The 27,501-nt window shown below is 49.5% G+C and overlaps 24 non-coding genes across 24 annotated transcripts; all 24 read left to right on the top strand.

The window, feature by feature from the left end:
* Nucleotides 1–666: 666 nt before the first annotated feature.
* LOC124581376 lies at nucleotides 667–785 on the top strand. The gene has a single exon (XR_006973413.1). It is a non-coding gene; the product is annotated as a 5S ribosomal RNA (ribosomal RNA).
* A 1,041-nt stretch (nucleotides 786–1,826) lies between these two features.
* On the top strand, nucleotides 1,827–1,945 carry LOC124581396. The gene has a single exon (XR_006973430.1). It is a non-coding gene; the product is annotated as a 5S ribosomal RNA (ribosomal RNA).
* Nucleotides 1,946–2,979: 1,034 nt separating this feature from the next.
* On the top strand, nucleotides 2,980–3,098 carry LOC124581391. Its single transcript, XR_006973427.1, has one exon. It is a non-coding gene; the product is annotated as a 5S ribosomal RNA (ribosomal RNA).
* Nucleotides 3,099–4,136: 1,038 nt separating this feature from the next.
* On the top strand, nucleotides 4,137–4,255 carry LOC124581392. Its single transcript, XR_006973428.1, has one exon. It is a non-coding gene; the product is annotated as a 5S ribosomal RNA (ribosomal RNA).
* Nucleotides 4,256–5,289: 1,034 nt separating this feature from the next.
* Nucleotides 5,290–5,408, top strand: LOC124581375. Its single transcript, XR_006973412.1, has one exon. It is a non-coding gene; the product is annotated as a 5S ribosomal RNA (ribosomal RNA).
* Nucleotides 5,409–6,443: 1,035 nt separating this feature from the next.
* Nucleotides 6,444–6,562, top strand: LOC124581390. The gene has a single exon (XR_006973426.1). It is a non-coding gene; the product is annotated as a 5S ribosomal RNA (ribosomal RNA).
* A 1,034-nt stretch (nucleotides 6,563–7,596) lies between these two features.
* Nucleotides 7,597–7,715, top strand: LOC124581374. Its single transcript, XR_006973411.1, has one exon. It is a non-coding gene; the product is annotated as a 5S ribosomal RNA (ribosomal RNA).
* A 1,035-nt stretch (nucleotides 7,716–8,750) lies between these two features.
* Nucleotides 8,751–8,869, top strand: LOC124581373. The gene has a single exon (XR_006973410.1). It is a non-coding gene; the product is annotated as a 5S ribosomal RNA (ribosomal RNA).
* A 1,039-nt stretch (nucleotides 8,870–9,908) lies between these two features.
* Nucleotides 9,909–10,027, top strand: LOC124581379. The gene has a single exon (XR_006973416.1). It is a non-coding gene; the product is annotated as a 5S ribosomal RNA (ribosomal RNA).
* Nucleotides 10,028–11,062: 1,035 nt separating this feature from the next.
* LOC124581367 lies at nucleotides 11,063–11,181 on the top strand. The gene has a single exon (XR_006973405.1). It is a non-coding gene; the product is annotated as a 5S ribosomal RNA (ribosomal RNA).
* Nucleotides 11,182–12,220: 1,039 nt separating this feature from the next.
* LOC124581354 lies at nucleotides 12,221–12,339 on the top strand. Its single transcript, XR_006973394.1, has one exon. It is a non-coding gene; the product is annotated as a 5S ribosomal RNA (ribosomal RNA).
* A 1,040-nt stretch (nucleotides 12,340–13,379) lies between these two features.
* LOC124581342 lies at nucleotides 13,380–13,498 on the top strand. The gene has a single exon (XR_006973383.1). It is a non-coding gene; the product is annotated as a 5S ribosomal RNA (ribosomal RNA).
* Nucleotides 13,499–14,533: 1,035 nt separating this feature from the next.
* Nucleotides 14,534–14,652, top strand: LOC124581371. Its single transcript, XR_006973409.1, has one exon. It is a non-coding gene; the product is annotated as a 5S ribosomal RNA (ribosomal RNA).
* A 1,039-nt stretch (nucleotides 14,653–15,691) lies between these two features.
* Nucleotides 15,692–15,810, top strand: LOC124581330. Its single transcript, XR_006973372.1, has one exon. It is a non-coding gene; the product is annotated as a 5S ribosomal RNA (ribosomal RNA).
* Nucleotides 15,811–16,850: 1,040 nt separating this feature from the next.
* LOC124581318 lies at nucleotides 16,851–16,969 on the top strand. The gene has a single exon (XR_006973361.1). It is a non-coding gene; the product is annotated as a 5S ribosomal RNA (ribosomal RNA).
* A 1,040-nt stretch (nucleotides 16,970–18,009) lies between these two features.
* On the top strand, nucleotides 18,010–18,128 carry LOC124581435. Its single transcript, XR_006973466.1, has one exon. It is a non-coding gene; the product is annotated as a 5S ribosomal RNA (ribosomal RNA).
* Nucleotides 18,129–19,163: 1,035 nt separating this feature from the next.
* On the top strand, nucleotides 19,164–19,282 carry LOC124581370. Its single transcript, XR_006973408.1, has one exon. It is a non-coding gene; the product is annotated as a 5S ribosomal RNA (ribosomal RNA).
* Nucleotides 19,283–20,320: 1,038 nt separating this feature from the next.
* Nucleotides 20,321–20,439, top strand: LOC124581423. Its single transcript, XR_006973455.1, has one exon. It is a non-coding gene; the product is annotated as a 5S ribosomal RNA (ribosomal RNA).
* Nucleotides 20,440–21,479: 1,040 nt separating this feature from the next.
* LOC124581411 lies at nucleotides 21,480–21,598 on the top strand. Its single transcript, XR_006973444.1, has one exon. It is a non-coding gene; the product is annotated as a 5S ribosomal RNA (ribosomal RNA).
* A 1,036-nt stretch (nucleotides 21,599–22,634) lies between these two features.
* On the top strand, nucleotides 22,635–22,753 carry LOC124581399. Its single transcript, XR_006973433.1, has one exon. It is a non-coding gene; the product is annotated as a 5S ribosomal RNA (ribosomal RNA).
* Nucleotides 22,754–23,789: 1,036 nt separating this feature from the next.
* Nucleotides 23,790–23,908, top strand: LOC124581369. The gene has a single exon (XR_006973407.1). It is a non-coding gene; the product is annotated as a 5S ribosomal RNA (ribosomal RNA).
* A 1,036-nt stretch (nucleotides 23,909–24,944) lies between these two features.
* On the top strand, nucleotides 24,945–25,063 carry LOC124581368. Its single transcript, XR_006973406.1, has one exon. It is a non-coding gene; the product is annotated as a 5S ribosomal RNA (ribosomal RNA).
* Nucleotides 25,064–26,103: 1,040 nt separating this feature from the next.
* On the top strand, nucleotides 26,104–26,222 carry LOC124581311. Its single transcript, XR_006973355.1, has one exon. It is a non-coding gene; the product is annotated as a 5S ribosomal RNA (ribosomal RNA).
* A 1,036-nt stretch (nucleotides 26,223–27,258) lies between these two features.
* Nucleotides 27,259–27,377, top strand: LOC124581366. Its single transcript, XR_006973404.1, has one exon. It is a non-coding gene; the product is annotated as a 5S ribosomal RNA (ribosomal RNA).
* Nucleotides 27,378–27,501: the final 124 nt, after the last annotated feature.

Raw genomic sequence — 27,501 nt, 5'->3', positions numbered from 1 at the left:
GCGGCAGTCGAGCAAAGTCGGGACAAGTCGGGACGGGGACAGGGACAGGGACAGGGATAGGAAAGGTGCTAATGCACTGCAAATTACGCAAACACCTCGTCTGAAGCGAGGCGAGGCGAGGCGAGGAAGCTCACATCGCCAGCAGTGGCGCCCTCCAACAAGACTCTGCCACACCCCGCACAGGCCATACGCCGGTCGGCCGCGCGCCAGCCCTCCTGCGCTGGACACCAGGGACAAGATGCGTCTTCCGCGAGTGTCGAAGGCTGCACGCGCCAAGCGGATGACAGGAGGTGCAACGAGAAGCTGCGCGTCTCACACACACGGCGGCGCGCCCGCTAATTCGGCAGTCGCTCTGCTGGCACGTCGGATTGCGGAAGGAAGTGCTTACAATTACAATTCTGTTCGTGTTTTATGTTGTAAAGTTGTTAGCTTGTAACGATGTAATGTTAATAAATAAATTTATAAATCTCACAACAAAAAAAAAAAAAAATACACGAAGCGCGTCCTTCCGGCTCATAAGTTTTGGAACTCAGGATTGCGTTCGCGCCAACGTGACAAATTGTCAATAAAAAAGAATGCGGCTGCTTTCGACCGAAAAGTGTGATTTTGTGTGTGTTGGGATAAGAACCGAATGCGAATTCCGCCATGCGCCTACATCATCTGGGCGCCAACGGCCATACCATGTTGAGTACACCGGTTCTCGTCCGATCACCGAAGTTAAGCAACATCGGGCGTGGTTAGTACTTGGATGGGTGACCACCTGGGAACACCACGTGCTGTTTTCTCCCTTTCATTTACTTTTTTTTTTTTTTTATACCGCCTTCTTTCCATACCACCGTTCTGTTGTGACAAAGATTCTTGCTTAAGCATTTTAATCTACTGTAATGACCATAAGGTGCGAAATTGCAGTAAATATCTCAGTTTGAGGGAGAATGTGCTAACCAAGTTCGCCAGGAAGTCTTTGAAAACGACAAAACAGTACGAATCGGCAGATGTGTTCTGAAATACGTCAGCGCCTGTTGTTGTATAGCGGTGTACAATTCCTACTTCGATATGTAATTATAAATTTATTCCTTAGTCGTCTCGTCTCGTCTCGTCATCTCCTGCAGACGTTTCTTGTGCTTGCGCTGTTATATGGGCCACGACCCGAGCGGCAGCGAGCGGCAGTCGAGCAAAGTCGGGACAAGTCGGGACGGGGACAGGGACAGGGACAGGGATAGGAAAGGTGCTAATGCACTGCAAATTACGCAAACACCTCGTCTGAAGCGAGGCGAGGCGAGGCGAGGAAGCTCACATCGCCAGCAGTGGCGCCCTCCAACAAGACTCTGCCACACCCCGCACAGGCCATACGCCGGTCGGCCGCGCGCCAGCCCTCCTGCGCTGGACACCAGGGACAAGATGCGTCTTCCGCGAGTGTCGAAGGCTGCACGCGCCAAGCGGATGACAGGAGGTGCAACGAGAAGCTGCGCGTCTCACACACACGGCGGCGCGCCCGCTAATTCGGCAGTCGCTCTGCTGGCACGTCGGATTGCGGAAGGAAGTGCTTACAATTACAATTCTGTTCGTGTTTTATGTTGTAAAGTTGTTAGCTTGTAACGATGTAATGTTAATAAATAAATTTATAAATCTCACAACAAAAAAAAAAAAAAATACACGAAGCGCGTCCTTCCGGCTCATAAGTTTTGGAACTCAGGATTGCGTTCGCGCCAACGTGACAAATTGTCAATAAAAAAGAATGCGGCTGCTTTCGACCGAAAAGTGTGATTTTGTGTGTGTTGGGATAAGAACCGAATGCGAATTCCGCCATGCGCCTACATCATCTGGGCGCCAACGGCCATACCATGTTGAGTACACCGGTTCTCGTCCGATCACCGAAGTTAAGCAACATCGGGCGTGGTTAGTACTTGGATGGGTGACCACCTGGGAACACCACGTGCTGTTGGCTCCCTTTCATTTACTTTTTTTTTTTTTATACCGCCTTCTTTCCATACCACCGTTCTGTTGTGACAAAGATTCTTGCTTAAGCATTTTAATCTACTGTAATGACCATAAGGTGCGAAATTGCAGTAAATATCTCAGTTTGAGGGAGAATGTGCTAACCAAGTTCGCCAGGAAGTCTTTGAAAACGACAAAACAGTACGAATCGGCAGATGTGTTCTGAAATACGTCAGCGCCTGTTGTTGTATAGCGGTGTACAATTCCTACTTCGATATGTAATTATAAATTTATTCCTTAGTCGTCTCGTCTCGTCTCGTCATCTCCTGCAGACGTTTCTTGTGCTTGCGCTGTTATATGGGCCACGACCCGAGCGGCAGCGAGCGGCAGTCGAGCAAAGTCGGGACAAGTCGGGACGGGGACAGGGACAGGGATAGGAAAGGTGCTAATGCACTGCAAATTACGCAAACACCTCGTCTGAAGCGAGGCGAGGCGAGGCGAGGAAGCTCACATCGCCAGCAGTGGCGCCCTCCAACAAGACTCTGCCACACCCCGCACAGGCCATACGCCGGTCGGCCGCGCGCCAGCCCTCCTGCGCTGGACACCAGGGACAAGATGCGTCTTCCGCGAGTGTCGAAGGCTGCACGCGCCAAGCGGATGACAGGAGGTGCAACGAGAAGCTGCGCGTCTCACACACACGGCGGCGCGCCCGCTAATTCGGCAGTCGCTCTGCTGGCACGTCGGATTGCGGAAGGAAGTGCTTACAATTACAATTCTGTTCGTGTTTTATGTTGTAAAGTTGTTAGCTTGTAACGATGTAATGTTAATAAATAAATTTATAAATCTCACAACAAAAAAAAAAAAAAAATACACGAAGCGCGTCCTTCCGGCTCATAAGTTTTGGAACTCAGGATTGCGTTCGCGCCAACGTGACAAATTGTCAATAAAAAAGAATGCGGCTGCTTTCGACCGAAAAGTGTGATTTTGTGTGTGTTGGGATAAGAACCGAATGCGAATTCCGCCATGCGCCTACATCATCTGGGCGCCAACGGCCATACCATGTTGAGTACACCGGTTCTCGTCCGATCACCGAAGTTAAGCAACATCGGGCGTGGTTAGTACTTGGATGGGTGACCACCTGGGAACACCACGTGCTGTTGGCTCCCTTTCATTTACTTTTTTTTTTTTTATACCGCCTTCTTTCCATACCACCGCTCTGTTGTGACAAAGATTCTTGCTTAAGCATTTTAATCTACTGTAATGACCATAAGGTGCGAAATTGCAGTAAATATCTCAGTTTGAGGGAGAATGTGCTAACCAAGTTCGCCAGGAAGTCTTTGAAAACGACAAAACAGTACGAATCGGCAGATGTGTTCTGAAATACGTCAGCGCCTGTTGTTGTATAGCGGTGTACAATTCCTACTTCGATATGTAATTATAAATTTATTCCTTAGTCGTCTCGTCTCGTCTCGTCATCTCCTGCAGACGTTTCTTGTGCTTGCGCTGTTATATGGGCCACGACCCGAGCGGCAGCGAGCGGCAGTCGAGCAAAGTCGGGACAAGTCGGGACGGGGACAGGGACAGGGATAGGAAAGGTGCTAATGCACTGCAAATTACGCAAACACCTCGTCTGAAGCGAGGCGAGGCGAGGCGAGGAAGCTCACATCGCCAGCAGTGGCGCCCTCCAACAAGACTCTGCCACACCCCGCACAGGCCATACGCCGGTCGGCCGCGCGCCAGCCCTCCTGCGCTGGACACCAGGGACAAGATGCGTCTTCCGCGAGTGTCGAAGGCTGCACGCGCCAAGCGGATGACAGGAGGTGCAACGAGAAGCTGCGCGTCTCACACACACGGCGGCGCGCCCGCTAATTCGGCAGTCGCTCTGCTGGCACGTCGGATTGCGGAAGGAAGTGCTTACAATTACAATTCTGTTCGTGTTTTATGTTGTAAAGTTGTTAGCTTGTAACGATGTAATGTTAATAAATAAATTTATAAATCTCACAACAAAAAAAAAAAAAAAAAAAATACACGAAGCGCGTCCTTCCGGCTCATAAGTTTTGGAACTCAGGATTGCGTTCGCGCCAACGTGACAAATTGTCAATAAAAAAGAATGCGGCTGCTTTCGACCGAAAAGTGTGATTTTGTGTGTGTTGGGATAAGAACCGAATGCGAATTCCGCCATGCGCCTACATCATCTGGGCGCCAACGGCCATACCATGTTGAGTACACCGGTTCTCGTCCGATCACCGAAGTTAAGCAACATCGAGCGTGGTTAATACTTGGATGGGTGACCACCTGGGAACACCACGTGCTGTTGGCTCCCTTTCATTTACTTTTTTTTTTTTTTATACCGCCTTCTTTCCATACCACCGTTCTGTTGTGACAAAGATTCTTGCTTAAGCATTTTAATCTACTGTAATGACCATAAGGTGCGAAATTGCAGTAAATATCTCAGTTTGAGGGAGAATGTGCTAACCAAGTTCGCCAGGAAGTCTTTGAAAACGACAAAACAGTACGAATCGGCAGATGTGTTCTGAAATACGTCAGCGCCTGTTGTTGTATAGCGGTGTACAATTCCTACTTCGATATGTAATTATAAATTTATTCCTTAGTCGTCTCGTCTCGTCTCGTCATCTCCTGCAGACGTTTCTTGTGCTTGCGCTGTTATATGGGCCACGACCCGAGCGGCAGCGAGCGGCAGTCGAGCAAAGTCGGGACAAGTCGGGACGGGGACAGGGACAGGGATAGGAAAGGTGCTAATGCACTGCAAATTACGCAAACACCTCGTCTGAAGCGAGGCGAGGCGAGGCGAGGAAGCTCACATCGCCAGCAGTGGCGCCCTCCAACAAGACTCTGCCACACCCCGCACAGGCCATACGCCGGTCGGCCGCGCGCCAGCCCTCCTGCGCTGGACACCAGGGACAAGATGCGTCTTCCGCGAGTGTCGAAGGCTGCACGCGCCAAGCGGATGACAGGAGGTGCAACGAGAAGCTGCGCGTCTCACACACACGGCGGCGCGCCCGCTAATTCGGCAGTCGCTCTGCTGGCACGTCGGATTGCGGAAGGAAGTGCTTACAATTACAATTCTGTTCGTGTTTTATGTTGTAAAGTTGTTAGCTTGTAACGATGTAATGTTAATAAATAAATTTATAAATCTCACAACAAAAAAAAAAAAAAATACACGAAGCGCGTCCTTCCGGCTCATAAGTTTTGGAACTCAGGATTGCGTTCGCGCCAACGTGACAAATTGTCAATAAAAAAGAATGCGGCTGCTTTCGACCGAAAAGTGTGATTTTGTGTGTGTTGGGATAAGAACCGAATGCGAATTCCGCCATGCGCCTACATCATCTGGGCGCCAACGGCCATACCATGTTGAGTACACCGGTTCTCGTCCGATCACCGAAGTTAAGCAACATCGGGCGTGGTTAGTACTTGGATGGGTGACCACCTGGGAACACCACGTGCTGTTTTCTCCCTTTCATTTACTTTTTTTTTTTTTTTATACCGCCTTCTTTCCATACCACCGTTCTGTTGTGACAAAGATTCTTGCTTAAGCATTTTAATCTACTGTAATGACCATAAGGTGCGAAATTGCAGTAAATATCTCAGTTTGAGGGAGAATGTGCTAACCAAGTTCGCCAGGAAGTCTTTGAAAACGACAAAACAGTACGAATCGGCAGATGTGTTCTGAAATACGTCAGCGCCTGTTGTTGTATAGCGGTGTACAATTCCTACTTCGATATGTAATTATAAATTTATTCCTTAGTCGTCTCGTCTCGTCTCGTCATCTCCTGCAGACGTTTCTTGTGCTTGCGCTGTTATATGGGCCACGACCCGAGCGGCAGCGAGCGGCAGTCGAGCAAAGTCGGGACAAGTCGGGACGGGGACAGGGACAGGGATAGGAAAGGTGCTAATGCACTGCAAATTACGCAAACACCTCGTCTGAAGCGAGGCGAGGCGAGGCGAGGAAGCTCACATCGCCAGCAGTGGCGCCCTCCAACAAGACTCTGCCACACCCCGCACAGGCCATACGCCGGTCGGCCGCGCGCCAGCCCTCCTGCGCTGGACACCAGGGACAAGATGCGTCTTCCGCGAGTGTCGAAGGCTGCACGCGCCAAGCGGATGACAGGAGGTGCAACGAGAAGCTGCGCGTCTCACACACACGGCGGCGCGCCCGCTAATTCGGCAGTCGCTCTGCTGGCACGTCGGATTGCGGAAGGAAGTGCTTACAATTACAATTCTGTTCGTGTTTTATGTTGTAAAGTTGTTAGCTTGTAACGATGTAATGTTAATAAATAAATTTATAAATCTCACAACAAAAAAAAAAAAAAATACACGAAGCGCGTCCTTCCGGCTCATAAGTTTTGGAACTCAGGATTGCGTTCGCGCCAACGTGACAAATTGTCAATAAAAAAGAATGCGGCTGCTTTCGACCGAAAAGTGTGATTTTGTGTGTGTTGGGATAAGAACCGAATGCGAATTCCGCCATGCGCCTACATCATCTGGGCGCCAACGGCCATACCATGTTGAGTACACCGGTTCTCGTCCGATCACCGAAGTTAAGCAACATCGAGCGTGGTTAATACTTGGATGGGTGACCACCTGGGAACACCACGTGCTGTTGGCTCCCTTTCATTTACTTTTTTTTTTTTTTATACCGCCTTCTTTCCATACCACCGTTCTGTTGTGACAAAGATTCTTGCTTAAGCATTTTAATCTACTGTAATGACCATAAGGTGCGAAATTGCAGTAAATATCTCAGTTTGAGGGAGAATGTGCTAACCAAGTTCGCCAGGAAGTCTTTGAAAACGACAAAACAGTACGAATCGGCAGATGTGTTCTGAAATACGTCAGCGCCTGTTGTTGTATAGCGGTGTACAATTCCTACTTCGATATGTAATTATAAATTTATTCCTTAGTCGTCTCGTCTCGTCTCGTCATCTCCTGCAGACGTTTCTTGTGCTTGCGCTGTTATATGGGCCACGACCCGAGCGGCAGCGAGCGGCAGTCGAGCAAAGTCGGGACAAGTCGGGACGGGGACAGGGACAGGGATAGGAAAGGTGCTAATGCACTGCAAATTACGCAAACACCTCGTCTGAAGCGAGGCGAGGCGAGGCGAGGAAGCTCACATCGCCAGCAGTGGCGCCCTCCAACAAGACTCTGCCACACCCCGCACAGGCCATACGCCGGTCGGCCGCGCGCCAGCCCTCCTGCGCTGGACACCAGGGACAAGATGCGTCTTCCGCGAGTGTCGAAGGCTGCACGCGCCAAGCGGATGACAGGAGGTGCAACGAGAAGCTGCGCGTCTCACACACACGGCGGCGCGCCCGCTAATTCGGCAGTCGCTCTGCTGGCACGTCGGATTGCGGAAGGAAGTGCTTACAATTACAATTCTGTTCGTGTTTTATGTTGTAAAGTTGTTAGCTTGTAACGATGTAATGTTAATAAATAAATTTATAAATCTCACAACAAAAAAAAAAAAAAATACACGAAGCGCGTCCTTCCGGCTCATAAGTTTTGGAACTCAGGATTGCGTTCGCGCCAACGTGACAAATTGTCAATAAAAAAGAATGCGGCTGCTTTCGACCGAAAAGTGTGATTTTGTGTGTGTTGGGATAAGAACCGAATGCGAATTCCGCCATGCGCCTACATCATCTGGGCGCCAACGGCCATACCATGTTGAGTACACCGGTTCTCGTCCGATCACCGAAGTTAAGCAACATCGGGCGTGGTTAGTACTTGGATGGGTGACCACCTGGGAACACCACGTGCTGTTTTCTCCCTTTCATTTACTTTTTTTTTTTTTTTATACCGCCTTCTTTCCATACCACCGTTCTGTTGTGACAAAGATTCTTGCTTAAGCATTTTAATCTACTGTAATGACCATAAGGTGCGAAATTGCAGTAAATATCTCAGTTTGAGGGAGAATGTGCTAACCAAGTTCGCCAGGAAGTCTTTGAAAACGACAAAACAGTACGAATCGGCAGATGTGTTCTGAAATACGTCAGCGCCTGTTGTTGTATAGCGGTGTACAATTCCTACTTCGATATGTAATTATAAATTTATTCCTTAGTCGTCTCGTCTCGTCTCGTCATCTCCTGCAGACGTTTCTTGTGCTTGCGCTGTTATATGGGCCACGACCCGAGCGGCAGCGAGCGGCAGTCGAGCAAAGTCGGGACAAGTCGGGACGGGGACAGGGACAGGGATAGGAAAGGTGCTAATGCACTGCAAATTACGCAAACACCTCGTCTGAAGCGAGGCGAGGCGAGGCGAGGAAGCTCACATCGCCAGCAGTGGCGCCCTCCAACAAGACTCTGCCACACCCCGCACAGGCCATACGCCGGTCGGCCGCGCGCCAGCCCTCCTGCGCTGGACACCAGGGACAAGATGCGTCTTCCGCGAGTGTCGAAGGCTGCACGCGCCAAGCGGATGACAGGAGGTGCAACGAGAAGCTGCGCGTCTCACACACACGGCGGCGCGCCCGCTAATTCGGCAGTCGCTCTGCTGGCACGTCGGATTGCGGAAGGAAGTGCTTACAATTACAATTCTGTTCGTGTTTTATGTTGTAAAGTTGTTAGCTTGTAACGATGTAATGTTAATAAATAAATTTATAAATCTCACAACAAAAAAAAAAAAAAATACACGAAGCGCGTCCTTCCGGCTCATAAGTTTTGGAACTCAGGATTGCGTTCGCGCCAACGTGACAAATTGTCAATAAAAAAGAATGCGGCTGCTTTCGACCGAAAAGTGTGATTTTGTGTGTGTTGGGATAAGAACCGAATGCGAATTCCGCCATGCGCCTACATCATCTGGGCGCCAACGGCCATACCATGTTGAGTACACCGGTTCTCGTCCGATCACCGAAGTTAAGCAACATCGGGCGTGGTTAGTACTTGGATGGGTGACCACCTGGGAACACCACGTGCTGTTTTCTCCCTTTCATTTACTTTTTTTTTTTTTTTATACCGCCTTCTTTCCATACCACCGTTCTGTTGTGACAAAGATTCTTGCTTAAGCATTTTAATCTACTGTAATGACCATAAGGTGCGAAATTGCAGTAAATATCTCAGTTTGAGGGAGAATGTGCTAACCAAGTTCGCCAGGAAGTCTTTGAAAACGACAAAACAGTACGAATCGGCAGATGTGTTCTGAAATACGTCAGCGCCTGTTGTTGTATAGCGGTGTACAATTCCTACTTCGATATGTAATTATAAATTTATTCCTTAGTCGTCTCGTCTCGTCTCGTCATCTCCTGCAGACGTTTCTTGTGCTTGCGCTGTTATATGGGCCACGACCCGAGCGGCAGCGAGCGGCAGTCGAGCAAAGTCGGGACAAGTCGGGACGGGGACAGGGACAGGGATAGGAAAGGTGCTAATGCACTGCAAATTACGCAAACACCTCGTCTGAAGCGAGGCGAGGCGAGGCGAGGAAGCTCACATCGCCAGCAGTGGCGCCCTCCAACAAGACTCTGCCACACCCCGCACAGGCCATACGCCGGTCGGCCGCGCGCCAGCCCTCCTGCGCTGGACACCAGGGACAAGATGCGTCTTCCGCGAGTGTCGAAGGCTGCACGCGCCAAGCGGATGACAGGAGGTGCAACGAGAAGCTGCGCGTCTCACACACACGGCGGCGCGCCCGCTAATTCGGCAGTCGCTCTGCTGGCACGTCGGATTGCGGAAGGAAGTGCTTACAATTACAATTCTGTTCGTGTTTTATGTTGTAAAGTTGTTAGCTTGTAACGATGTAATGTTAATAAACAAATTTATAAATCTCACAACAAAAAAAAAAAAAAAAAAATACACGAAGCGCGTCCTTCCGGCTCATAAGTTTTGGAACTCAGGATTGCGTTCGCGCCAACGTGACAAATTGTCAATAAAAAAGAATGCGGCTGCTTTCGACCGAAAAGTGTGATTTTGTGTGTGTTGGGATAAGAACCGAATGCGAATTCCGCCATGCGCCTACATCAACTGGGCGCCAACGGCCATACCATGTTGAGTACACCGGTTCTCGTCCGATCACCGAAGTTAAGCAACATCGGGCGTGGTTAGTACTTGGATGGGTGACCACCTGGGAACACCACGTGCTGTTGGCTCCCTTTCATTTACTTTTTTTTTTTTTTTATACCGCCTTCTTTCCATACCACCGTTCTGTTGTGACAAAGATTCTTGCTTAAGCATTTTAATCTACTGTAATGACCATAAGGTGCGAAATTGCAGTAAATATCTCAGTTTGAGGGAGAATGTGCTAACCAAGTTCGCCAGGAAGTCTTTGAAAACGACAAAACAGTACGAATCGGCAGATGTGTTCTGAAATACGTCAGCGCCTGTTGTTGTATAGCGGTGTACAATTCCTACTTCGATATGTAATTATAAATTTATTCCTTAGTCGTCTCGTCTCGTCTCGTCATCTCCTGCAGACGTTTCTTGTGCTTGCGCTGTTATATGGGCCACGACCCGAGCGGCAGCGAGCGGCAGTCGAGCAAAGTCGGGACAAGTCGGGACGGGGACAGGGACAGGGATAGGAAAGGTGCTAATGCACTGCAAATTACGCAAACACCTCGTCTGAAGCGAGGCGAGGCGAGGCGAGGAAGCTCACATCGCCAGCAGTGGCGCCCTCCAACAAGACTCTGCCACACCCCGCACAGGCCATACGCCGGTCGGCCGCGCGCCAGCCCTCCTGCGCTGGACACCAGGGACAAGATGCGTCTTCCGCGAGTGTCGAAGGCTGCACGCGCCAAGCGGATGACAGGAGGTGCAACGAGAAGCTGCGCGTCTCACACACACGGCGGCGCGCCCGCTAATTCGGCAGTCGCTCTGCTGGCACGTCGGATTGCGGAAGGAAGTGCTTACAATTACAATTCTGTTCGTGTTTTATGTTGTAAAGTTGTTAGCTTGTAACGATGTAATGTTAATAAATAAATTTATAAATCTCACAACAAAAAAAAAAAAAAATACACGAAGCGCGTCCTTCCGGCTCATAAGTTTTGGAACTCAGGATTGCGTTCGCGCCAACGTGACAAATTGTCAATAAAAAAGAATGCGGCTGCTTTCGACCGAAAAGTGTGATTTTGTGTGTGTTGGGATAAGAACCGAATGCGAATTCCGCCATGCGCCTACATCAACTGGGCGCCAACGGCCATACCATGTTGAGTACACCGGTTCTCGTCCGATCACCGAAGTTAAGCAACATCGGGCGTGGTTAGTACTTGGATGGGTGACCACCTGGGAACACCACGTGCTGTTGGCTCCCTTTCATTTACTTTTTTTTTTTTTTTATACCGCCTTCTTTCCATACCACCGTTCTGTTGTGACAAAGATTCTTGCTTAAGCATTTTAATCTACTGTAATGACCATAAGGTGCGAAATTGCAGTAAATATCTCAGTTTGAGGGAGAATGTGCTAACCAAGTTCGCCAGGAAGTCTTTGAAAACGACAAAACAGTACGAATCGGCAGATGTGTTCTGAAATACGTCAGCGCCTGTTGTTGTATAGCGGTGTACAATTCCTACTTCGATATGTAATTATAAATTTATTCCTTAGTCGTCTCGTCTCGTCTCGTCATCTCCTGCAGACGTTTCTTGTGCTTGCGCTGTTATATGGGCCACGACCCGAGCGGCAGCGAGCGGCAGTCGAGCAAAGTCGGGACAAGTCGGGACGGGGACAGGGACAGGGATAGGAAAGGTGCTAATGCACTGCAAATTACGCAAACACCTCGTCTGAAGCGAGGCGAGGCGAGGCGAGGAAGCTCACATCGCCAGCAGTGGCGCCCTCCAACAAGACTCTGCCACACCCCGCACAGGCCATACGCCGGTCGGCCGCGCGCCAGCCCTCCTGCGCTGGACACCAGGGACAAGATGCGTCTTCCGCGAGTGTCGAAGGCTGCACGCGCCAAGCGGATGACAGGAGGTGCAACGAGAAGCTGCGCGTCTCACACACACGGCGGCGCGCCCGCTAATTCGGCAGTCGCTCTGCTGGCACGTCGGATTGCGGAAGGAAGTGCTTACAATTACAATTCTGTTCGTGTTTTATGTTGTAAAGTTGTTAGCTTGTAACGATGTAATGTTAATAAACAAATTTATAAATCTCACAACAAAAAAAAAAAAAAAAAAATACACGAAGCGCGTCCTTCCGGCTCATAAGTTTTGGAACTCAGGATTGCGTTCGCGCCAACGTGACAAATTGTCAATAAAAAAGAATGCGGCTGCTTTCGACCGAAAAGTGTGATTTTGTGTGTGTTGGGATAAGAACCGAATGCGAATTCCGCCATGCGCCTACATCATCTGGGCGCCAACGGCCATACCATGTTGAGTACACCGGTTCTCGTCCGATCACCGAAGTTAAGCAACATCGGGCGTGGTTAGTACTTGGATGGGTGACCACCTGGGAACACCACGTGCTGTTGGCTCCCTTTCATTTACTTTTTTTTTTTTTTTTATACCGCCTTCTTTCCATACCACCGTTCTGTTGTGACAAAGATTCTTGCTTAAGCATTTTAATCTACTGTAATGACCATAAGGTGCGAAATTGCAGTAAATATCTCAGTTTGAGGGAGAATGTGCTAACCAAGTTCGCCAGGAAGTCTTTGAAAACGACAAAACAGTACGAATCGGCAGATGTGTTCTGAAATACGTCAGCGCCTGTTGTTGTATAGCGGTGTACAATTCCTACTTCGATATGTAATTATAAATTTATTCCTTAGTCGTCTCGTCTCGTCTCGTCATCTCCTGCAGACGTTTCTTGTGCTTGCGCTGTTATATGGGCCACGACCCGAGCGGCAGCGAGCGGCAGTCGAGCAAAGTCGGGACAAGTCGGGACGGGGACAGGGACAGGGATAGGAAAGGTGCTAATGCACTGCAAATTACGCAAACACCTCGTCTGAAGCGAGGCGAGGCGAGGCGAGGAAGCTCACATCGCCAGCAGTGGCGCCCTCCAACAAGACTCTGCCACACCCCGCACAGGCCATACGCCGGTCGGCCGCGCGCCAGCCCTCCTGCGCTGGACACCAGGGACAAGATGCGTCTTCCGCGAGTGTCGAAGGCTGCACGCGCCAAGCGGATGACAGGAGGTGCAACGAGAAGCTGCGCGTCTCACACACACGGCGGCGCGCCCGCTAATTCGGCAGTCGCTCTGCTGGCACGTCGGATTGCGGAAGGAAGTGCTTACAATTACAATTCTGTTCGTGTTTTATGTTGTAAAGTTGTTAGCTTGTAACGATGTAATGTTAATAAACAAATTTATAAATCTCACAACAAAAAAAAAAAAAAAAAAATACACGAAGCGCGTCCTTCCGGCTCATAAGTTTTGGAACTCAGGATTGCGTTCGCGCCAACGTGACAAATTGTCAATAAAAAAGAATGCGGCTGCTTTCGACCGAAAAGTGTGATTTTGTGTGTGTTGGGATAAGAACCGAATGCGAATTCCGCCATGCGCCTACATCATCTGGGCGCCAACGGCCATACCATGTTGAGTACACCGGTTCTCGTCCGATCACCGAAGTTAAGCAACATCGGGCGTGGTTAGTACTTGGATGGGTGACCACCTGGGAACACCACGTGCTGTTGGCTCCCTTTCATTTACTTTTTTTTTTTTTTTATACCGCCTTCTTTCCATACCACCGTTCTGTTGTGACAAAGATTCTTGCTTAAGCATTTTAATCTACTGTAATGACCATAAGGTGCGAAATTGCAGTAAATATCTCAGTTTGAGGGAGAATGTGCTAACCAAGTTCGCCAGGAAGTCTTTGAAAACGACAAAACAGTACGAATCGGCAGATGTGTTCTGAAATACGTCAGCGCCTGTTGTTGTATAGCGGTGTACAATTCCTACTTCGATATGTAATTATAAATTTATTCCTTAGTCGTCTCGTCTCGTCTCGTCATCTCCTGCAGACGTTTCTTGTGCTTGCGCTGTTATATGGGCCACGACCCGAGCGGCAGCGAGCGGCAGTCGAGCAAAGTCGGGACAAGTCGGGACGGGGACAGGGACAGGGATAGGAAAGGTGCTAATGCACTGCAAATTACGCAAACACCTCGTCTGAAGCGAGGCGAGGCGAGGCGAGGAAGCTCACATCGCCAGCAGTGGCGCCCTCCAACAAGACTCTGCCACACCCCGCACAGGCCATACGCCGGTCGGCCGCGCGCCAGCCCTCCTGCGCTGGACACCAGGGACAAGATGCGTCTTCCGCGAGTGTCGAAGGCTGCACGCGCCAAGCGGATGACAGGAGGTGCAACGAGAAGCTGCGCGTCTCACACACACGGCGGCGCGCCCGCTAATTCGGCAGTCGCTCTGCTGGCACGTCGGATTGCGGAAGGAAGTGCTTACAATTACAATTCTGTTCGTGTTTTATGTTGTAAAGTTGTTAGCTTGTAACGATGTAATGTTAATAAATAAATTTATAAATCTCACAACAAAAAAAAAAAAAAATACACGAAGCGCGTCCTTCCGGCTCATAAGTTTTGGAACTCAGGATTGCGTTCGCGCCAACGTGACAAATTGTCAATAAAAAAGAATGCGGCTGCTTTCGACCGAAAAGTGTGATTTTGTGTGTGTTGGGATAAGAACCGAATGCGAATTCCGCCATGCGCCTACATCATCTGGGCGCCAACGGCCATACCATGTTGAGTACACCGGTTCTCGTCCGATCACCGAAGTTAAGCAACATCGGGCGTGGTTAGTACTTGGATGGGTGACCACCTGGGAACACCACGTGCTGTTTTCTCCCTTTCATTTACTTTTTTTTTTTTTTTATACCGCCTTCTTTCCATACCACCGTTCTGTTGTGACAAAGATTCTTGCTTAAGCATTTTAATCTACTGTAATGACCATAAGGTGCGAAATTGCAGTAAATATCTCAGTTTGAGGGAGAATGTGCTAACCAAGTTCGCCAGGAAGTCTTTGAAAACGACAAAACAGTACGAATCGGCAGATGTGTTCTGAAATACGTCAGCGCCTGTTGTTGTATAGCGGTGTACAATTCCTACTTCGATATGTAATTATAAATTTATTCCTTAGTCGTCTCGTCTCGTCTCGTCATCTCCTGCAGACGTTTCTTGTGCTTGCGCTGTTATATGGGCCACGACCCGAGCGGCAGCGAGCGGCAGTCGAGCAAAGTCGGGACAAGTCGGGACGGGGACAGGGACAGGGATAGGAAAGGTGCTAATGCACTGCAAATTACGCAAACACCTCGTCTGAAGCGAGGCGAGGCGAGGCGAGGAAGCTCACATCGCCAGCAGTGGCGCCCTCCAACAAGACTCTGCCACACCCCGCACAGGCCATACGCCGGTCGGCCGCGCGCCAGCCCTCCTGCGCTGGACACCAGGGACAAGATGCGTCTTCCGCGAGTGTCGAAGGCTGCACGCGCCAAGCGGATGACAGGAGGTGCAACGAGAAGCTGCGCGTCTCACACACACGGCGGCGCGCCCGCTAATTCGGCAGTCGCTCTGCTGGCACGTCGGATTGCGGAAGGAAGTGCTTACAATTACAATTCTGTTCGTGTTTTATGTTGTAAAGTTGTTAGCTTGTAACGATGTAATGTTAATAAACAAATTTATAAATCTCACAACAAAAAAAAAAAAAAAAAAATACACGAAGCGCGTCCTTCCGGCTCATAAGTTTTGGAACTCAGGATTGCGTTCGCGCCAACGTGACAAATTGTCAATAAAAAAGAATGCGGCTGCTTTCGACCGAAAAGTGTGATTTTGTGTGTGTTGGGATAAGAACCGAATGCGAATTCCGCCATGCGCCTACATCATCTGGGCGCCAACGGCCATACCATGTTGAGTACACCGGTTCTCGTCCGATCACCGAAGTTAAGCAACATCGGGCGTGGTTAGTACTTGGATGGGTGACCACCTGGGAACACCACGTGCTGTTGGCTCCCTTTCATTTACTTTTTTTTTTTTTTTATACCGCCTTCTTTCCATACCACCGTTCTGTTGTGACAAAGATTCTTGCTTAAGCATTTTAATCTACTGTAATGACCATAAGGTGCGAAATTGCAGTAAATATCTCAGTTTGAGGGAGAATGTGCTAACCAAGTTCGCCAGGAAGTCTTTGAAAACGACAAAACAGTACGAATCGGCAGATGTGTTCTGAAATACGTCAGCGCCTGTTGTTGTATAGCGGTGTACAATTCCTACTTCGATATGTAATTATAAATTTATTCCTTAGTCGTCTCGTCTCGTCTCGTCATCTCCTGCAGACGTTTCTTGTGCTTGCGCTGTTATATGGGCCACGACCCGAGCGGCAGCGAGCGGCAGTCGAGCAAAGTCGGGACAAGTCGGGACGGGGACAGGGACAGGGATAGGAAAGGTGCTAATGCACTGCAAATTACGCAAACACCTCGTCTGAAGCGAGGCGAGGCGAGGCGAGGAAGCTCACATCGCCAGCAGTGGCGCCCTCCAACAAGACTCTGCCACACCCCGCACAGGCCATACGCCGGTCGGCCGCGCGCCAGCCCTCCTGCGCTGGACACCAGGGACAAGATGCGTCTTCCGCGAGTGTCGAAGGCTGCACGCGCCAAGCGGATGACAGGAGGTGCAACGAGAAGCTGCGCGTCTCACACACACGGCGGCGCGCCCGCTAATTCGGCAGTCGCTCTGCTGGCACGTCGGATTGCGGAAGGAAGTGCTTACAATTACAATTCTGTTCGTGTTTTATGTTGTAAAGTTGTTAGCTTGTAACGATGTAATGTTAATAAATAAATTTATAAATCTCACAACAAAAAAAAAAAAAAAAAAAATACACGAAGCGCGTCCTTCCGGCTCATAAGTTTTGGAACTCAGGATTGCGTTCGCGCCAACGTGACAAATTGTCAATAAAAAAGAATGCGGCTGCTTTCGACCGAAAAGTGTGATTTTGTGTGTGTTGGGATAAGAACCGAATGCGAATTCCGCCATGCGCCTACATCATCTGGGCGCCAACGGCCATACCATGTTGAGTACACCGGTTCTCGTCCGATCACCGAAGTTAAGCAACATCGGGCGTGGTTAGTACTTGGATGGGTGACCACCTGGGAACACCACGTGCTGTTGGCTCCCTTTCATTTACTTTTTTTTTTTTTTTATACCGCCTTCTTTCCATACCACCGTTCTGTTGTGACAAAGATTCTTGCTTAAGCATTTTAATCTACTGTAATGACCATAAGGTGCGAAATTGCAGTAAATATCTCAGTTTGAGGGAGAATGTGCTAACCAAGTTCGCCAGGAAGTCTTTGAAAACGACAAAACAGTACGAATCGGCAGATGTGTTCTGAAATACGTCAGCGCCTGTTGTTGTATAGCGGTGTACAATTCCTACTTCGATATGTAATTATAAATTTATTCCTTAGTCGTCTCGTCTCGTCTCGTCATCTCCTGCAGACGTTTCTTGTGCTTGCGCTGTTATATGGGCCACGACCCGAGCGGCAGCGAGCGGCAGTCGAGCAAAGTCGGGACAAGTCGGGACGGGGACAGGGACAGGGATAGGAAAGGTGCTAATGCACTGCAAATTACGCAAACACCTCGTCTGAAGCGAGGCGAGGCGAGGCGAGGAAGCTCACATCGCCAGCAGTGGCGCCCTCCAACAAGACTCTGCCACACCCCGCACAGGCCATACGCCGGTCGGCCGCGCGCCAGCCCTCCTGCGCTGGACACCAGGGACAAGATGCGTCTTCCGCGAGTGTCGAAGGCTGCACGCGCCAAGCGGATGACAGGAGGTGCAACGAGAAGCTGCGCGTCTCACACACACGGCGGCGCGCCCGCTAATTCGGCAGTCGCTCTGCTGGCACGTCGGATTGCGGAAGGAAGTGCTTACAATTACAATTCTGTTCGTGTTTTATGTTGTAAAGTTGTTAGCTTGTAACGATGTAATGTTAATAAACAAATTTATAAATCTCACAACAAAAAAAAAAAAAAAAAAAATACACGAAGCGCGTCCTTCCGGCTCATAAGTTTTGGAACTCAGGATTGCGTTCGCGCCAACGTGACAAATTGTCAATAAAAAAGAATGCGGCTGCTTTCGACCGAAAAGTGTGATTTTGTGTGTGTTGGGATAAGAACCGAATGCGAATTCCGCCATGCGCCTACATCATCTGGGCGCCAACGGCCATACCATGTTGAGTACACCGGTTCTCGTCCGATCACCGAAGTTAAGCAACATCGGGCGTGGTTAGTACTTGGATGGGTGACCACCTGGGAACACCACGTGCTGTTGGCTCCCTTTCATTTACTTTTTTTTTTTTTTTATACCGCCTTCTTTCCATACCACCGTTCTGTTGTGACAAAGATTCTTGCTTAAGCATTTTAATCTACTGTAATGACCATAAGGTGCGAAATTGCAGTAAATATCTCAGTTTGAGGGAGAATGTGCTAACCAAGTTCGCCAGGAAGTCTTTGAAAACGACAAAACAGTACGAATCGGCAGATGTGTTCTGAAATACGTCAGCGCCTGTTGTTGTATAGCGGTGTACAATTCCTACTTCGATATGTAATTATAAATTTATTCCTTAGTCGTCTCGTCTCGTCTCGTCATCTCCTGCAGACGTTTCTTGTGCTTGCGCTGTTATATGGGCCACGACCCGAGCGGCAGCGAGCGGCAGTCGAGCAAAGTCGGGACAAGTCGGGACGGGGACAGGGACAGGGATAGGAAAGGTGCTAATGCACTGCAAATTACGCAAACACCTCGTCTGAAGCGAGGCGAGGCGAGGCGAGGAAGCTCACATCGCCAGCAGTGGCGCCCTCCAACAAGACTCTGCCACACCCCGCACAGGCCATACGCCGGTCGGCCGCGCGCCAGCCCTCCTGCGCTGGACACCAGGGACAAGATGCGTCTTCCGCGAGTGTCGAAGGCTGCACGCGCCAAGCGGATGACAGGAGGTGCAACGAGAAGCTGCGCGTCTCACACACACGGCGGCGCGCCCGCTAATTCGGCAGTCGCTCTGCTGGCACGTCGGATTGCGGAAGGAAGTGCTTACAATTACAATTCTGTTCGTGTTTTATGTTGTAAAGTTGTTAGCTTGTAACGATGTAATGTTAATAAATAAATTTATAAATCTCACAACAAAAAAAAAAAAAAATACACGAAGCGCGTCCTTCCGGCTCATAAGTTTTGGAACTCAGGATTGCGTTCGCGCCAACGTGACAAATTGTCAATAAAAAAGAATGCGGCTGCTTTCGACCGAAAAGTGTGATTTTGTGTGTGTTGGGATAAGAACCGAATGCGAATTCCGCCATGCGCCTACATCATCTGGGCGCCAACGGCCATACCATGTTGAGTACACCGGTTCTCGTCCGATCACCGAAGTTAAGCAACATCGGGCGTGGTTAGTACTTGGATGGGTGACCACCTGGGAACACCACGTGCTGTTTTCTCCCTTTCATTTACTTTTTTTTTTTTTTTATACCGCCTTCTTTCCATACCACCGTTCTGTTGTGACAAAGATTCTTGCTTAAGCATTTTAATCTACTGTAATGACCATAAGGTGCGAAATTGCAGTAAATATCTCAGTTTGAGGGAGAATGTGCTAACCAAGTTCGCCAGGAAGTCTTTGAAAACGACAAACAGTACGAATCGGCAGATGTGTTCTGAAATACGTCAGCGCCTGTTGTTGTATAGCGGTGTACAATTCCTACTTCGATATGTAATTATAAATTTATTCCTTAGTCGTCTCGTCTCGTCTCGTCATCTCCTGCAGACGTTTCTTGTGCTTGCGCTGTTATATGGGCCACGACCCGAGCGGCAGCGAGCGGCAGTCGAGCAAAGTCGGGACAAGTCGGGACGGGGACAGGGACAGGGATAGGAAAGGTGCTAATGCACTGCAAATTACGCAAACACCTCGTCTGAAGCGAGGCGAGGCGAGGCGAGGAAGCTCACATCGCCAGCAGTGGCGCCCTCCAACAAGACTCTGCCACACCCCGCACAGGCCATACGCCGGTCGGCCGCGCGCCAGCCCTCCTGCGCTGGACACCAGGGACAAGATGCGTCTTCCGCGAGTGTCGAAGGCTGCACGCGCCAAGCGGATGACAGGAGGTGCAACGAGAAGCTGCGCGTCTCACACACACGGCGGCGCGCCCGCTAATTCGGCAGTCGCTCTGCTGGCACGTCGGATTGCGGAAGGAAGTGCTTACAATTACAATTCTGTTCGTGTTTTATGTTGTAAAGTTGTTAGCTTGTAACGATGTAATGTTAATAAACAAATTTATAAATCTCACAACAAAAAAAAAAAAAAAAAAATACACGAAGCGCGTCCTTCCGGCTCATAAGTTTTGGAACTCAGGATTGCGTTCGCGCCAACGTGACAAATTGTCAATAAAAAAGAATGCGGCTGCTTTCGACCGAAAAGTGTGATTTTGTGTGTGTTGGGATAAGAACCGAATGCGAATTCCGCCATGCGCCTACATCATCTGGGCGCCAACGGCCATACCATGTTGAGTACACCGGTTCTCGTCCGATCACCGAAGTTAAGCAACATCGGGCGTGGTTAGTACTTGGATGGGTGACCACCTGGGAACACCACGTGCTGTTGGCTCCCTTTCATTTACTTTTTTTTTTTTTTTATACCGCCTTCTTTCCATACCACCGTTCTGTTGTGACAAAGATTCTTGCTTAAGCATTTTAATCTACTGTAATGACCATAAGGTGCGAAATTGCAGTAAATATCTCAGTTTGAGGGAGAATGTGCTAACCAAGTTCGCCAGGAAGTCTTTGAAAACGACAAAACAGTACGAATCGGCAGATGTGTTCTGAAATACGTCAGCGCCTGTTGTTGTATAGCGGTGTACAATTCCTACTTCGATATGTAATTATAAATTTATTCCTTAGTCGTCTCGTCTCGTCTCGTCATCTCCTGCAGACGTTTCTTGTGCTTGCGCTGTTATATGGGCCACGACCCGAGCGGCAGCGAGCGGCAGTCGAGCAAAGTCGGGACAAGTCGGGACGGGGACAGGGACAGGGATAGGAAAGGTGCTAATGCACTGCAAATTACGCAAACACCTCGTCTGAAGCGAGGCGAGGCGAGGCGAGGAAGCTCACATCGCCAGCAGTGGCGCCCTCCAACAAGACTCTGCCACACCCCGCACAGGCCATACGCCGGTCGGCCGCGCGCCAGCCCTCCTGCGCTGGACACCAGGGACAAGATGCGTCTTCCGCGAGTGTCGAAGGCTGCACGCGCCAAGCGGATGACAGGAGGTGCAACGAGAAGCTGCGCGTCTCACACACACGGCGGCGCGCCCGCTAATTCGGCAGTCGCTCTGCTGGCACGTCGGATTGCGGAAGGAAGTGCTTACAATTACAATTCTGTTCGTGTTTTATGTTGTAAAGTTGTTAGCTTGTAACGATGTAATGTTAATAAATAAATTTATAAATCTCACAACAAAAAAAAAAAAAAAAAAAATACACGAAGCGCGTCCTTCCGGCTCATAAGTTTTGGAACTCAGGATTGCGTTCGCGCCAACGTGACAAATTGTCAATAAAAAAGAATGCGGCTGCTTTCGACCGAAAAGTGTGATTTTGTGTGTGTTGGGATAAGAACCGAATGCGAATTCCGCCATGCGCCTACATCATCTGGGCGCCAACGGCCATACCATGTTGAGTACACCGGTTCTCGTCCGATCACCGAAGTTAAGCAACATCGGGCGTGGTTAGTACTTGGATGGGTGACCACCTGGGAACACCACGTGCTGTTGGCTCCCTTTCATTTACTTTTTTTTTTTTTTTATACCGCCTTCTTTCCATACCACCGTTCTGTTGTGACAAAGATTCTTGCTTAAGCATTTTAATCTACTGTAATGACCATAAGGTGCGAAATTGCAGTAAATATCTCAGTTTGAGGGAGAATGTGCTAACCAAGTTCGCCAGGAAGTCTTTGAAAACGACAAAACAGTACGAATCGGCAGATGTGTTCTGAAATACGTCAGCGCCTGTTGTTGTATAGCGGTGTACAATTCCTACTTCGATATGTAATTATAAATTTATTCCTTAGTCGTCTCGTCTCGTCTCGTCATCTCCTGCAGACGTTTCTTGTGCTTGCGCTGTTATATGGGCCACGACCCGAGCGGCAGCGAGCGGCAGTCGAGCAAAGTCGGGACAAGTCGGGACGGGGACAGGGACAGGGATAGGAAAGGTGCTAATGCACTGCAAATTACGCAAACACCTCGTCTGAAGCGAGGCGAGGCGAGGCGAGGAAGCTCACATCGCCAGCAGTGGCGCCCTCCAACAAGACTCTGCCACACCCCGCACAGGCCATACGCCGGTCGGCCGCGCGCCAGCCCTCCTGCGCTGGACACCAGGGACAAGATGCGTCTTCCGCGAGTGTCGAAGGCTGCACGCGCCAAGCGGATGACAGGAGGTGCAACGAGAAGCTGCGCGTCTCACACACACGGCGGCGCGCCCGCTAATTCGGCAGTCGCTCTGCTGGCACGTCGGATTGCGGAAGGAAGTGCTTACAATTACAATTCTGTTCGTGTTTTATGTTGTAAAGTTGTTAGCTTGTAACGATGTAATGTTAATAAATAAATTTATAAATCTCACAACAAAAAAAAAAAAAAAATACACGAAGCGCGTCCTTCCGGCTCATAAGTTTTGGAACTCAGGATTGCGTTCGCGCCAACGTGACAAATTGTCAATAAAAAAGAATGCGGCTGCTTTCGACCGAAAAGTGTGATTTTGTGTGTGTTGGGATAAGAACCGAATGCGAATTCCGCCATGCGCCTACATCATCTGGGCGCCAACGGCCATACCATGTTGAGTACACCGGTTCTCGTCCGATCACCGAAGTTAAGCAACATCGGGCGTGGTTAGTACTTGGATGGGTGACCACCTGGGAACACCACGTGCTGTTGGCTCCCTTTCATTTACTTTTTTTTTTTTTTTATACCGCCTTCTTTCCATACCACCGTTCTGTTGTGACAAAGATTCTTGCTTAAGCATTTTAATCTACTGTAATGACCATAAGGTGCGAAATTGCAGTAAATATCTCAGTTTGAGGGAGAATGTGCTAACCAAGTTCGCCAGGAAGTCTTTGAAAACGACAAAACAGTACGAATCGGCATATGTGTTCTGAAATACGTCAGCGCCTGTTGTTGTATAGCGGTGTACAATTCCTACTTCGATATGTAATTATAAATTTATTCCTTAGTCGTCTCGTCTCGTCTCGTCATCTCCTGCAGACGTTTCTTGTGCTTGCGCTGTTATATGGGCCACGACCCGAGCGGCAGCGAGCGGCAGTCGAGCAAAGTCGGGACAAGTCGGGACGGGGACAGGGACAGGGATAGGAAAGGTGCTAATGCACTGCAAATTACGCAAACACCTCGTCTGAAGCGAGGCGAGGCGAGGCGAGGAAGCTCACATCGCCAGCAGTGGCGCCCTCCAACAAGACTCTGCCACACCCCGCACAGGCCATACGCCGGTCGGCCGCGCGCCAGCCCTCCTGCGCTGGACACCAGGGACAAGATGCGTCTTCCGCGAGTGTCGAAGGCTGCACGCGCCAAGCGGATGACAGGAGGTGCAACGAGAAGCTGCGCGTCTCACACACACGGCGGCGCGCCCGCTAATTCGGCAGTCGCTCTGCTGGCACGTCGGATTGCGGAAGGAAGTGCTTACAATTACAATTCTGTTCGTGTTTTATGTTGTAAAGTTGTTAGCTTGTAACGATGTAATGTTAATAAATAAATTTATAAATCTCACAACAAAAAAAAAAAAAAAATACACGAAGCGCGTCCTTCCGGCTCATAAGTTTTGGAACTCAGGATTGCGTTCGCGCCAACGTGACAAATTGTCAATAAAAAAGAATGCGGCTGCTTTCGACCGAAAAGTGTGATTTTGTGTGTGTTGGGATAAGAACCGAATGCGAATTCCGCCATGCGCCTACATCATCTGGGCGCCAACGGCCATACCATGTTGAGTACACCGGTTCTCGTCCGATCACCGAAGTTAAGCAACATCGGGCGTGGTTAGTACTTGGATGGGTGACCACCTGGGAACACCACGTGCTGTTTTCTCCCTTTCATTTACTTTTTTTTTTTTTTTATACCGCCTTCTTTCCATACCACCGTTCTGTTGTGACAAAGATTCTTGCTTAAGCATTTTAATCTACTGTAATGACCATAAGGTGCGAAATTGCAGTAAATATCTCAGTTTGAGGGAGAATGTGCTAACCAAGTTCGCCAGGAAGTCTTTGAAAACGACAAAACAGTACGAATCGGCAGATGTGTTCTGAAATACGTCAGCGCCTGTTGTTGTATAGCGGTGTACAATTCCTACTTCGATATGTAATTATAAATTTATTCCTTAGTCGTCTCGTCTCGTCTCGTCATCTCCTGCAGACGTTTCTTGTGCTTGCGCTGTTATATGGGCCACGACCCGAGCGGCAGCGAGCGGCAGTCGAGCAAAGTCGGGACAAGTCGGGACGGGGACAGGGACAGGGATAGGAAAGGTGCTAATGCACTGCAAATTACGCAAACACCTCGTCTGAAGCGAGGCGAGGCGAGGCGAGGAAGCTCACATCGCCAGCAGTGGCGCCCTCCAACAAGACTCTGCCACACCCCGCACAGGCCATACGCCGGTCGGCCGCGCGCCAGCCCTCCTGCGCTGGACACCAGGGACAAGATGCGTCTTCCGCGAGTGTCGAAGGCTGCACGCGCCAAGCGGATGACAGGAGGTGCAACGAGAAGCTGCGCGTCTCACACACACGGCGGCGCGCCCGCTAATTCGGCAGTCGCTCTGCTGGCACGTCGGATTGCGGAAGGAAGTGCTTACAATTACAATTCTGTTCGTGTTTTATGTTGTAAAGTTGTTAGCTTGTAACGATGTAATGTTAATAAATAAATTTATAAATCTCACAACAAAAAAAAAAAAAAAATACACGAAGCGCGTCCTTCCGGCTCATAAGTTTTGGAACTCAGGATTGCGTTCGCGCCAACGTGACAAATTGTCAATAAAAAAGAATGCGGCTGCTTTCGACCGAAAAGTGTGATTTTGTGTGTGTTGGGATAAGAACCGAATGCGAATTCCGCCATGCGCCTACATCATCTGGGCGCCAACGGCCATACCATGTTGAGTACACCGGTTCTCGTCCGATCACCGAAGTTAAGCAACATCGGGCGTGGTTAGTACTTGGATGGGTGACCACCTGGGAACACCACGTGCTGTTTTCTCCCTTTCATTTACTTTTTTTTTTTTTTTATACCGCCTTCTTTCCATACCACCGTTCTGTTGTGACAAAGATTCTTGCTTAAGCATTTTAATCTACTGTAATGACCATAAGGTGCGAAATTGCAGTAAATATCTCAGTTTGAGGGAGAATGTGCTAACCAAGTTCGCCAGGAAGTCTTTGAAAACGACAAAACAGTACGAATCGGCAGATGTGTTCTGAAATACGTCAGCGCCTGTTGTTGTATAGCGGTGTACAATTCCTACTTCGATATGTAATTATAAATTTATTCCTTAGTCGTCTCGTCTCGTCTCGTCATCTCCTGCAGACGTTTCTTGTGCTTGCGCTGTTATATGGGCCACGACCCGAGCGGCAGCGAGCGGCAGTCGAGCAAAGTCGGGACAAGTCGGGACGGGGACAGGGACAGGGATAGGAAAGGTGCTAATGCACTGCAAATTACGCAAACACCTCGTCTGAAGCGAGGCGAGGCGAGGCGAGGAAGCTCACATCGCCAGCAGTGGCGCCCTCCAACAAGACTCTGCCACACCCCGCACAGGCCATACGCCGGTCGGCCGCGCGCCAGCCCTCCTGCGCTGGACACCAGGGACAAGATGCGTCTTCCGCGAGTGTCGAAGGCTGCACGCGCCAAGCGGATGACAGGAGGTGCAACGAGAAGCTGCGCGTCTCACACACACGGCGGCGCGCCCGCTAATTCGGCAGTCGCTCTGCTGGCACGTCGGATTGCGGAAGGAAGTGCTTACAATTACAATTCTGTTCGTGTTTTATGTTGTAAAGTTGTTAGCTTGTAACGATGTAATGTTAATAAATAAATTTATAAATCTCACAACAAAAAAAAAAAAAAAAAAAATACACGAAGCGCGTCCTTCCGGCTCATAAGTTTTGGAACTCAGGATTGCGTTCGCGCCAACGTGACAAATTGTCAATAAAAAAGAATGCGGCTGCTTTCGACCGAAAAGTGTGATTTTGTGTGTGTTGGGATAAGAACCGAATGCGAATTCCGCCATGCGCCTACATCATCTGGGCGCCAACGGCCATACCATGTTGAGTACACCGGTTCTCGTCCGATCACCGAAGTTAAGCAACATCGGGCGTGGTTAGTACTTGGATGGGTGACCACCTGGGAACACCACGTGCTGTTGGCTCCCTTTCATTTACTTTTTTTTTTTTTTTATACCGCCTTCTTTCCATACCACCGTTCTGTTGTGACAAAGATTCTTGCTTAAGCATTTTAATCTACTGTAATGACCATAAGGTGCGAAATTGCAGTAAATATCTCAGTTTGAGGGAGAATGTGCTAACCAAGTTCGCCAGGAAGTCTTTGAAAACGACAAAACAGTACGAATCGGCAGATGTGTTCTGAAATACGTCAGCGCCTGTTGTTGTATAGCGGTGTACAATTCCTACTTCGATATGTAATTATAAATTTATTCCTTAGTCGTCTCGTCTCGTCTCGTCATCTCCTGCAGACGTTTCTTGTGCTTGCGCTGTTATATGGGCCACGACCCGAGCGGCAGCGAGCGGCAGTCGAGCAAAGTCGGGACAAGTCGGGACGGGGACAGGGACAGGGATAGGAAAGGTGCTAATGCACTGCAAATTACGCAAACACCTCGTCTGAAGCGAGGCGAGGCGAGGCGAGGAAGCTCACATCGCCAGCAGTGGCGCCCTCCAACAAGACTCTGCCACACCCCGCACAGGCCATACGCCGGTCGGCCGCGCGCCAGCCCTCCTGCGCTGGACACCAGGGACAAGATGCGTCTTCCGCGAGTGTCGAAGGCTGCACGCGCCAAGCGGATGACAGGAGGTGCAACGAGAAGCTGCGCGTCTCACACACACGGCGGCGCGCCCGCTAATTCGGCAGTCGCTCTGCTGGCACGTCGGATTGCGGAAGGAAGTGCTTACAATTACAATTCTGTTCGTGTTTTATGTTGTAAAGTTGTTAGCTTGTAACGATGTAATGTTAATAAATAAATTTATAAATCTCACAACAAAAAAAAAAAAAAAATACACGAAGCGCGTCCTTCCGGCTCATAAGTTTTGGAACTCAGGATTGCGTTCGCGCCAACGTGACAAATTGTCAATAAAAAAGAATGCGGCTGCTTTCGACCGAAAAGTGTGATTTTGTGTGTGTTGGGATAAGAACCGAATGCGAATTCCGCCATGCGCCTACATCATCTGGGCGCCAACGGCCATACCATGTTGAGTACACCGGTTCTCGTCCGATCACCGAAGTTAAGCAACATCGGGCGTGGTTAGTACTTGGATGGGTGACCACCTGGGAACACCACGTGCTGTTTTCTCCCTTTCATTTACTTTTTTTTTTTTTTTATACCGCCTTCTTTCCATACCACCGTTCTGTTGTGACAAAGATTCTTGCTTAAGCATTTTAATCTACTGTAATGACCATAAGGTGCGAAATTGCAG

Source organism: Schistocerca americana, unplaced genomic scaffold (assembly GCF_021461395.2).
Source record: "Schistocerca americana isolate TAMUIC-IGC-003095 unplaced genomic scaffold, iqSchAmer2.1 HiC_scaffold_367, whole genome shotgun sequence".
In the NCBI taxonomy this organism is placed as follows: domain Eukaryota; kingdom Metazoa; phylum Arthropoda; class Insecta; order Orthoptera; family Acrididae; genus Schistocerca; species Schistocerca americana.
The sequence above is the reverse complement of the archived record's forward strand: the minus strand, read 5'-3'. Positions and strand labels throughout refer to the sequence as shown.